Consider the following 10963-nt stretch of genomic DNA (forward strand, 5'->3'; position numbering starts at 1 on the left):
TTAGTGTATTAGTCAGTATGAGCTCTTATAATAACCCCCACATTTATTAGTGTTTTCTAAAAACACAGATTTAATTGTTGAAGATTAGCAGCCGGCTGCTTGCTACCACTCTTCTTTTAGGGATCCAGGATGATGGAAATTCTATTATTTGTAACAGTATCAATTTTCCTGGCAAGGCAAAGAAAATTTATGAATCAAAAAAGATTTTCTTATTTCTGCACTTTAGATGTCATATTCCATTGGTCAAAGCAGATTGCATGGAGCACCCAACTTCAAATGAGCAGGGTGGTACAAGCCTACAATGGAAGTAGTATATTCATGAACAACCCTGATGGCTACCACACATTGTCTCTGAGGTAACAAACCTCTTTTATGCCATATTCTGAATAAAATAGATAAATTTTATAAAACTGTGTGGTATCAATAAAGCCATCATGACGCTAAGCATGTTACCTTTTTTTCTTATTATTGGAACCCAGAGGCCCTTTATGTAAAATATCAAAAGTGAAGTTAAAAAAGAGTATTATTAGTACTAGTGTAATTTCAGACCTGGAAAAGGAAGAAATAATTACCTCATAGTCTAACCCATGTAATATTAACCAATTTGATAATGCATACTCTCTCTTTGCTGATTATAAATTCTTGAATATGCTTGTTAGTATGTATCATGTGTGATAAGAGTTGTTCTGAGAAGTTATTCAAACTGTATCACAGTGTAGGAGAAACAAAAGGTGGCTTTGTCCTCCCTTAACACTGCAACCATGACAGTCCCTTAACTGTGCATAGTTAACAGTCCCTTAACCATGCACAGTTCTGGCAAAAGATGGCATTTGAGAAAAGGCTAAAATTCTGATAGTTGATTATTCTGATAGACTGACTTATTAGCTGCTAACATAACCTGCTTATTATGATCTAATGTTTGATGGCTCAGTGGGAGCTAGTATTAAGTTATAAGAATGTACAACCCTGCAATCTCCATATGAAACCATAGCACTTCTTCACAGTTTTAGGAAGTCACACCATGCATGAAGAAATATACCTTCCCTTCTGTTTAAGGTGAGAGTGTAAATACTACAGCAAGAAACAATGGCTGGAAATTAAAATGAACTCAGGTGTGTGTGGTGCTGGTACCACAGAATCATGGCTTGATAGGGCTGTTTGAAATTGTTTACGTCCATTTTTTACATTGATGCTTAAAAGAAAAAAATGATCCTATTTGGGGATGTAAAATAAGTACAGAATTTGGGGTGGAAGTTTGGGAAGGGAATCTAGGCAATACTAGCATAGAAATGTCCAATTCTCTTTAAAACACAAGCTATGACTAAATGTTCAAGTTTTCATAGAGATGATTTAATTTTTATGAGTCTGTGTTTCTTGGTTCACATGGCATAAATGAACTATAAGTCAAGCACATTGTTAATTCTTATCACTGATTGTTTGGCTTGAACTGACATTTTCTTTCCTCTCAACCCTAAAATTTTATTTAGTGTTTGGTCATACAGCCTTTATTTCCCAAAGTTTTCTCAAAGCATGTAAAATACATGAGATGAAGGGATATACTAAATTTCAGAAATTATAGATGGTGTGGATGTGGTGACAAGTTCTGCCAAAGCAAGTGGATTTCTCAGTATTAGACTTGAAAATAAGCAGATTAAATTTGACAGGGATCTGGGAATAAAATATATACATTATTTATAGACTACATATATCAGTAAAGAGGAATACTTTAATATTTTAATATAGTGCATGAATCTAAAAAGAAGAGTATCAGAAAAGATAAGGAATTAAAATGTGTTTGAAGAAGAGTTAAAGGCTATATAGCTGGATTCTGGATTTTACATACTTCTATTTTATGTGAAGAGACTTTAGGATTCTGGAGCTAGTATGCCTTTCATGTGTTTCAGTTCACATACATTGAGATAATTTTGAATACATAATTTATAAGTGCTGTAGGAAGATTCCAAATTACTTTTCTGTTCCAGTTACAAAAAGTATAAGTAAACATCTGGTTTAAGAAGGTTGACTATATTATACCATTGTAACATCATCTTGACAACTATAACCAACCTCATGACCATAGCAGAGACCATGTACAAAAAAAAAAAAAAAAAAAAAAAAAAGTAGAAGCATGGATACAAAAGAAGGAAAAATATCAGACAGCTATTCTGAAACATTTCTGAAAAACAGAAATCAAATTAGACTGTGGTAATTAAAAATACAAAGAAATAGGAATCATGGGTGTGAAGCTACAACTCAGAACACAGAAAAAAACTAGAGTAGAAGCAAGAGGCATTCTCTGAGGTGGAGCCATGGGAGGCTGTGAACTTGGAGTTCTCTGGTATAAAAATTAAACATTAGGTTGGAGGAATGTGGTAGAAGTCAGTGTTATTAATCAATGCACTCTAAATGAAATGACAGAGTAATTCAACCTCATAACACCTTTGTGTCTATCCCTCAGCGTCTAACCAAAGTATTTACCTCCAGATTAAAACCAAATTATTATAATATATGTAAATAAAATTATCCTTCTGGAAAGAGTTTGAGCTTTTTAATTGATTTGGTGGCACTCCAGAGTAAAGCCTTCCCTGAATTTTCCATTGGAAATTTGGTGTGCAGGGGTGGGTGGAGGAGGAAGGAATGACAAACCTTCATATTTGCTCTCTACTAATGCAAAACAAATTAGATTCTGTAGTCTTTATGACTTCTAACTTAGAGAGCTCAAAACCAACCAGTTGAGACCTGGCAGGAAAAGAAATTTATAGAGCATAGGGAAATCACACAAAGCACCTACTATAAGCAGACTAATCCATCATTGTCAATCTGTATATGTATGTCAGCATCCCACTGTCAAATGGGAATAGTATATATGCAGTCAAGTGCTAACAGGTCCTGAAAGCATAAGTAAGTCCATTAGCAAGTGGCTCAGATGCTCATACCTTCTATATCTACTACATAATGTCCTCTCAATCTACACCTTATATCCTCATGGGGAGTTTTCTATAATCAAGTAACTGAGGAAGAAATCATATGGGTCTGTTTTACAGTTGATTCTGCATGTAATAGCGACACTGTCTGAAAGTGGATGGCCACATTTTAGCCTCAGTCTGGAGTGACCATGAAGAATGTGGAAGAAAAATTCTCCCAGTCAGCTGAATTTCAGAACTACCCTTAAAAATTCATTTGGTTCATTTTATCTGAAATGAGAAGTGACCAGAGGAATGGAGCTACAGCAATCCACAGACAGTAGTGAATTATTTGACTAGGTGGTCAGGCATTGGAAGAAACACACTGGGAAGATTGATAACAAGGAGACCTTGAGAAGCTGTGTTGGGTGGATTTCTCTGAAAAGACTTTGAATGTGTCCCATGTGAATGTCCCATGTGAATATTCAGAAGAGTAGAATTTTAATAATGAAGTAGATATTATGAACCATTCTTCTTATGTCATCTTTCCCAAGGGTCTAGTGGGCTGCTAAGGATGAGAAACTACTCATTGTTCATGGTCAACAAGGTGATGAACAAATTAACCATGGTGGCATAAATGGAAGTTATGCATAGACTCCACAGCATAGACTCCCACTCAACAAGGCTGATTGACCTCAGCTAATGCTGAATGACCAGCTTGATGACAGCAGAGATCAATTCTGTACCCTGATGTAGCACCATTTTCCAGGGAGACCAGCCAGTCATCAATTGACATTGATGATTTGCACCATTCCCATCATAGAACAGAACACTGTGTTCTTATTGGAACTTTCTTTTACCCTGTATATATAAATTAGTTTATCTTATCAAGAATATTTCTCTTAACCATCATTCATGAACTTGTGAATATCTTACTCATACATCATAATATTCCTCATATTCCTCATAGTAGTGTAGAAAAAAGAAAGTTCTTTTAAAGAAAATTATGTCTGGCAATGAGCCTATACTTCTGGAATTTATTGGTCTCGGTAGATTCTTCATTACTTTGAAATGACTGTGCTGATGGAATGGTGTGATGATCTTTTGAAGATCCAGTTACAGTGCTTTCTCAGTGGCAACATCATACAAGTTTTAACAAGGTGTAACAGGTTATAACAAGTTCATGGATCTGAGGAATCAGGAGTTGGAAATGGAAATGTTTCCTTTATTACTCCAAGTAATCTACTAACAATTCTTTTCTTGCTGTCTCTACAAACCTGTGCTGTTATGCTCTAAAATTCTTAGTTCTTAAGGGAGAAAGACTACCAAGAGACATAGTAGTAGTTCCATGTAATGGGAGCCAGGGGGGTCTAGAATGTGGAACCTGGATCCACTGGTCATCTCCTGTCAGTGAAACCACCGGGAAAGAAGAGGATTATTTTAATGGCTAGGGTAATTGGTCCTACCCACAAAGAAGAAATTGGATTGCTGATACACAATGAGGGGGTGACAAAGAGTAGTGTCTAGTGCAGAAGATCCCCTCGGGCACAACTTGGCACCCTGTATTCTGTTATATGAGTTAATGGAAAAGTAACAAGAAGAAGGATTTTAGAAGTGAAGGTTTAGAATGCCTTACCAGGCAAGGAGCCCTGACCACTTGGCTGCTTCCAAATAGCACGGGGAACATGAATGAACAGTGGGAGGATTTTTAAATACCAGTTGTGACCTTATGATCAGTTGCAGGAATGAAGACTATAATAATTCTAAGTTTGCCTTCTTAGTTTGGTATTTAAGGTTTGTGTGTGTGTGTGTGTGTGTGTGTGTGTGTGTGTGTGTATATATATATATATATATAGCGTAGTTATATATAACTAGTTCTTCTCTTTATATTTTTCAATGTCCTGTGCCCCTACTTAGCATAAGTTACATTGATATTAGCCTGATTTCCGAGGATTTATGTTGTAGGCTATCACAAGGACAATGTCACTTAGATATAAGAGAAATCACTCAGAGGATAAAATCATTCGAGGAGGGAATTCACATGTTTTCATTTATCTGAAGGATAGTTGACTTGTTAGGCAGAATTCTGACTTTTATATTACCTTTATTAGGAAGTTAAGATGTATTAAGTTGAAGGGATGCAGATGGCATTTTGACAAGAGACAAACTCGAATGGCATTGTACTGGGTCAGTTTACTTTAGCTAAAATTACTTTTTTTTTCGAATTTCTAGATTTGGAAGGTAAAATAGGGCAGCATCCCAGATGATCTGAGGGCACCATGAAATTCATGAGTACTCTGACTCATCTATTGCCACTCTGCTCAGGCTGGGGGCAGCAGCCAGGCCTGCAGCTCCTCTGACACCTCTGTATCATCTCCCCCAGGTTCCCTGAGTCCCAGGACAGATGCACAAGTAGCTTCTTTGCAGGACTTGTGGGTCTTTTTGTTTTGGATGTGGTGGGAGACAGACATGGGTTTTGGTTTGTCTTTGTGGCAAGTGATCCATTTTGTCCATGTAATAGTGTTCCTTCTGCCTGCAAATGCATGTCTAGCTTTTCTTTCCAACCTCTGGTCCTGCTGTCTTACAGCAAATTTATGGTCACTACATGTGCACAGAAATCAGCTTTCTACTAGTTTCCTGATGAGTTCCCAGAATTTTATAAGACTGACTCCCTGTGCTAAATGTAACATTGCATGTCATTCATAGTGGATTTGCTTCTGTAACAAACTGTCGATGACATGAATAGTATAGATAAATTCCTAACTTAAAAAGGGTGAGAAGTCACATATATACAACCTAAGAAAACACTAAGAACTAGTTACTGAAACAAAGGATATTTCTTTTTTTTTTTTTTTTGGTCTGTTTCTTTATATTTTTCCCTGCTCTAGTGAGATAGAATTAATATATAACATTGTGTAAGTTTAGGGTCGTACAACATATATTGACAAATGATTAACCCCATGGCATTAGCCAACATCTGGATCACCTCACATAATGATTACCTGTGTGATGATAACATTTAAGATCTACTCTCTTAGAAACTTCCAAGTGTACGATATAGTACTGCTAACACAGTCACTATGTTGTACCTTCAGTCTTTGGAACTTAGTCATCTTATAACTGGAAGTTTGTCCCCTTTGACCAACATCTTTCTCCTGCCCCTGGTGATCACCATTCTAATCTCTGATTCTACAAGACTGACTTTTTCACACTCAACATATAAATGACACCAGGCAGTATGCCTTTCTCTGTCTGACTTATTTTACTTAGCACCATGCGCCGGACATCCATCCGCATTGTCACAAGTGTCAGGATTATCTTGTTTCTTGTGGATAATGTTCCACTGAATATACCAAATGATATTCTGAGTGTGTTATTCATTCGTTAATGGACACTTTGGGCTCTTTCCTTATCTTGGCTATTGTGAAAAATCTGTAGTAAACGTGAGTGCAAATATCTCTTTGATACCCCATTTTTGTTTTCTTTGAAAGTGTACCCAGAAGTAGAATTGTTGGATCATGTAATATTTCCACCTTTAATTTTTCAAAAGACCTCCATCCTATTTTCCATAGTGGCTGCATCAATTTACATTCCCACCAGAAATAGGCAAGAAGGCCTTTCTCTCCACATCCTTGTCAGCATTGTGAGCTCCATTTCCCAAATTATATATAATAATATGCTCTTCCTGAGAGTAGAGGATAAGTTGAAACGCTTTTCTGTATCTCCCATAATGTTCTAAGCATACTGATTGGGCATTTAAAATTGTTTTTGGTTCATTGATCAAAGGAAAGTATCTTAACAAAGATTGAATCTGTGAATATGTTTATGCTTCAATCCTAACAAAATTTTCCGATGGTAGCCATCAATCTCACTGAACCACTTTTCACTCTTGGAGCTTCTGAAGCCAAAGAAAAATATTATTGGCTTTTCATAACCTGCATCTCCCTCCGTTTTATGGCCTTTTTTCTGGATGTCCATAGCTCTCTTTTGTAGGGTCACTGTGAGGCTAACTGCACAAGTGTGCGTTGGAATTCCATGAACACCTTGGGTGAGGGCAAAGTAGAGTGTGATTACTTCAAAGTATTACTGATATTAAAACCTATATATCTTGTGCCATGCTAGAGGATAGTACCTAAAATACAATTGATAACATCATCTTAGCTGCAATTAAATCCTGAAAAGTACAATGTGAGTGTTTTCATTTTAAATCAAATTGGGTATTTGCCATCATCAGTCTCCCTAAATTCCACACACCAATGACCCGCTTTCAGTTATCATACACCACAGGGATGTTCAGGTCCCAGGGTAGAGGGTCTATTGGTGTACTGTAGAGAATAGATCAAGCGTTAATGTGTGACTATAGCTCAGCTTTGCAGGAATATTGAATTCTGCAAATGGAAAAACATTCTGAAAAAGCAGTGCAGGAAATTATCAATGGCTGAGGGCAACAACCAATTACAAAGCAGCCAGTGGTTTTCCTGTACTGTATGTGTTTTTCTTTAGTTTATTTATTGTAAGATGTTTTATGATAGTGTACATTTCACGCATTTTTAGTTTGGAGAGAAACATAGCAGCAGCTCAAAATAAAGGAAGCTTTCACATCTTTTCTTTCAAGTTCTCTGGGCTGTAGCCACCTACTCTGTAGAACAGAATTCTGGTTCCATGTGCATCTGTTTACTTAGATATAGGCTTATCATAGTCCCTGCCAGCACTGGTTTGCTATGTGTAGGATTTCCACATGTTTAGGATCGTCCCGAATACTTCAGAAATATATATCTTCTATCATATGCTTTCATTTCAAATAACTACTCTAAGGCTCATCAGAGATAAAACTCTTGCCAGAATTGCTCAATTCTTGACTTCTCAATTTATTTTTGTAAAATAGAATATTTTGTATGCTAATAATGAGAAGTATACAGAGATTTTTTATAGATAAATATTTTAAAGGAAAGCTTAGTTCACTATACTTTTATTTTACCTTTTTCTCCAGGTAATTCACAAGCAGGGACATACATAACAGCAACGTTACTTATAAGGGATGATGCATTTCTCTTTCTGCTGACTTAATAAAACTTTATTAACATGAATCACCATTTATAATGTTAGTTTTCATGCTTTGGAAGGCTGTACCATTGAATTCCTTTCAATAGAAAATATTAATGCTGCAGGTTTTTTTAATTTTTTAATTGGAGCATAGTTAACACAAGTAATGTAGAATTTTTTTAAAAAAATAATTCAATTTATAGAAAGTTATGAGGAATAAGCTTGGAGTGTGCAATGTTCTCTCTTTCCCCAAGCCCACCATCCATGCTGGCCACACTGAACTTATCTTTCTAGATTGATATCCATCATTTTTGCAGTAGCCAGTGGGATCAGAGCTCCATTCATGCCAATAAAGCAAAAAATTGTAAGAGTAAGAAAATCTCCTTCACCCTGGTGCATTCAAATGGCTGTGGTCTTAGTTTCCTGGACTATATCTACAAGCCTAGGTCCTAGGATGTTCTATCCTAATCTCTCTAAGGTCTTTATTTTGTTCCGGTTCTTTCATATGGTCTAGTCATTTGAATAAAACGCTTATCTACTTCCTTTTGATAGTTTTCCCCCAATAAATTCATTTTCTTTTTTTTTAAATTTTTATTTATTTATGATAGTCACATACACACAGAGAGAGAGAGAGGGGCAGAGACATAGGCAGAGGGAGAAGCAGGCTCCACGCACTGGGAGTCCGACGTGGGATTCGATCTCAGGTCTCCAGGATCGCGCCCTGAGCCAAAGGCAGGCGCTAAACCGCTGCGCCACCCAGGGATCCCTAAATTCATTTTCATATGTGACATTCATGTATTGTTACACTCTTAAAAATATAGATTCCTTGTGTTTTCAAAAATAAGCTCCTTTATGATAAGACTATTTTGAATACTTCAATTGTATTTTCCACAATTTTTATGTACAGAAGTATTCAGAGAAAATAATTGCATTTTTACATTTAATTATATCAAGTATGTGTACAGCAAAGTATGTGCCTCTGATGATTTGTAATATATTGCTCTTAGTGGAATAGCTTTACTTTGTCTAATAAATCTCATGTTTATAAACTAAGACTGATATCGTAAAAATCTGTACAGATAAAAGGCTAAGGATAATATTAGTGCTTATTTCTGGTCACTAATCTGATGATGGTGAGCTTCTAATTAAAATTATTTTCAATCACTTTTGTATGTTTCTTGTATGTCCTTGGGAATACTACATTTTTTCTGTAAGCTTTCTCTGTGACCTATCTGCTTCTAATTTTCAGTAATCATATATTTTAGCCTTTGCAACCAACGTTTTATTATAATTGATCTAGTAATTAGTCACATACATGCTGTTATTCTTCATAGATTTGAGACAAATTAGAACAGTAGCATTTGCTTATATTTTATTCCCAGTTTGAAGTCTTTCCACATCTTGTTATTTTATTTGGTTTGGAGAATGAAGGCTGTGTCTACATAGTTGTAAACATGTCAGTTTTTTTTGTTTTGTTTTTTGTTTTTTTTTGTTTGTTTGTTTTGTTTTTTGTTTTTTACATTCTGATCCTTTATCTTAAAAAAAAAAAAATCTCAGGGGCACCTGGGTGGCTCAGTGGTTGAGCATGTGCCTTTGGCTCAGGTCATGATCCCAGGGTCCCGAGATTATTGCATCAGGCTCCCTACAGGGAGCCTGCTTCTGCCTCTGCCTATATCTCTGCCTCTCTCTGTGTGTCTCTCATGAATAAATAAATAAAATCTTTTAAAAAAGGCTTATCACATAATCAATTTACTGGTCCAGTGCTTCCTGTTCAAACTGAATCTCTCTTAAAACCATATCTTGCCCATAATTCACAAAAAACAGTTTTTATTTTGTGAATTCCAGTTAAGTAATATAACTATGCAATATTGTTCAACAGAAAGTACATTCTATATTTGACCATGATCTTAGGAAGTTTCCTTAAAAGGTCAGTTTCTTAACTATATATGCTAAAGTTGTAGATTTTTTGATTCTATGATGTAGCAGAATTGCCAAAGCCCTTACCAATCTCTCCAGGAAATCTAATGCTGCTTCTTAACCTGTCCTATATTCTTTGACACTACCTAACTGCTATAATACCATGTTGTCTTATGCTGTAATGTTTTGGAGAATTCTGAATTCTTTTTTTTTTTTTTTTTTTTTTTTTTTAGAATTCTGAATTCTTGTTGAGATGTCTGCTATCCACATTTTGAGCATCTCAGCCCCTCTTCATCAGACTGTTTTCTACCTATTATGTGGAACATAATTTAGATATAGCCTCATCTCTGTGGTCCTATGACACAATTTTTTAAACCTCTCTTATAGGAGAAAATTTATTATATTGAAATTCTTTGCTTTTGTATTTGTCTCTACTTCTTGAATGCAAGCTTTTTAGGAACATAGATTGAACTTCTTAATTTCTGTACTCTCAGTACTTAGCAGTTGTTCAATATATGTTTGTTGAATTGAATTATATGTTAAACTTATCTCCATATTAAGTAAAACCTAAATAAAAGATTACTAAGGAAGATAGGGAACAGTCCTGAATGTACAGTCATTCAGGGTGATATGTTTCAGTAGTCCTCAAGATTATTTGAATGAAGGAGCAGCAGGAACTCCCAATGCTTTTTGAGAAAAATTTCACAGATAATTACATCTGCCTTTTAGTTTATTTCTCATTAAGCTACACAGTCTTTTTACATTATGATCTTGAAGAAAGATAAAATAAACAAGGTAAGCCCTTAAGCCCAATGATTGTCCCAACTTACTGCCTTGGGAGAGGTTCTGGGCTATATGCAGAACCTGACATTTCCCTGGGTTGAGCAAATGAAGTGTGGGGAGTTGGGAGAGGCAAAGGGAGGTAGAGTTATAGGGTAGAACACCAGAGAATAAGGAGATGCACAGAGTGAGAAGAAGCCCCAGAGATGTGAAGAGATTATCTTCAGCTGAGTAAGGATCTATTCATGAATCCAAAGAAACTGTTGGAGGCCAAAGAAAAGACTGTCAGAATGGGAGAATCATTAGTGGGGCTCATGTAT

This window comes from Canis lupus, chromosome 2, assembly GCF_011100685.1.
Source record: "Canis lupus familiaris isolate Mischka breed German Shepherd chromosome 2, alternate assembly UU_Cfam_GSD_1.0, whole genome shotgun sequence".
Classification (NCBI taxonomy): domain Eukaryota; kingdom Metazoa; phylum Chordata; class Mammalia; order Carnivora; family Canidae; genus Canis; species Canis lupus.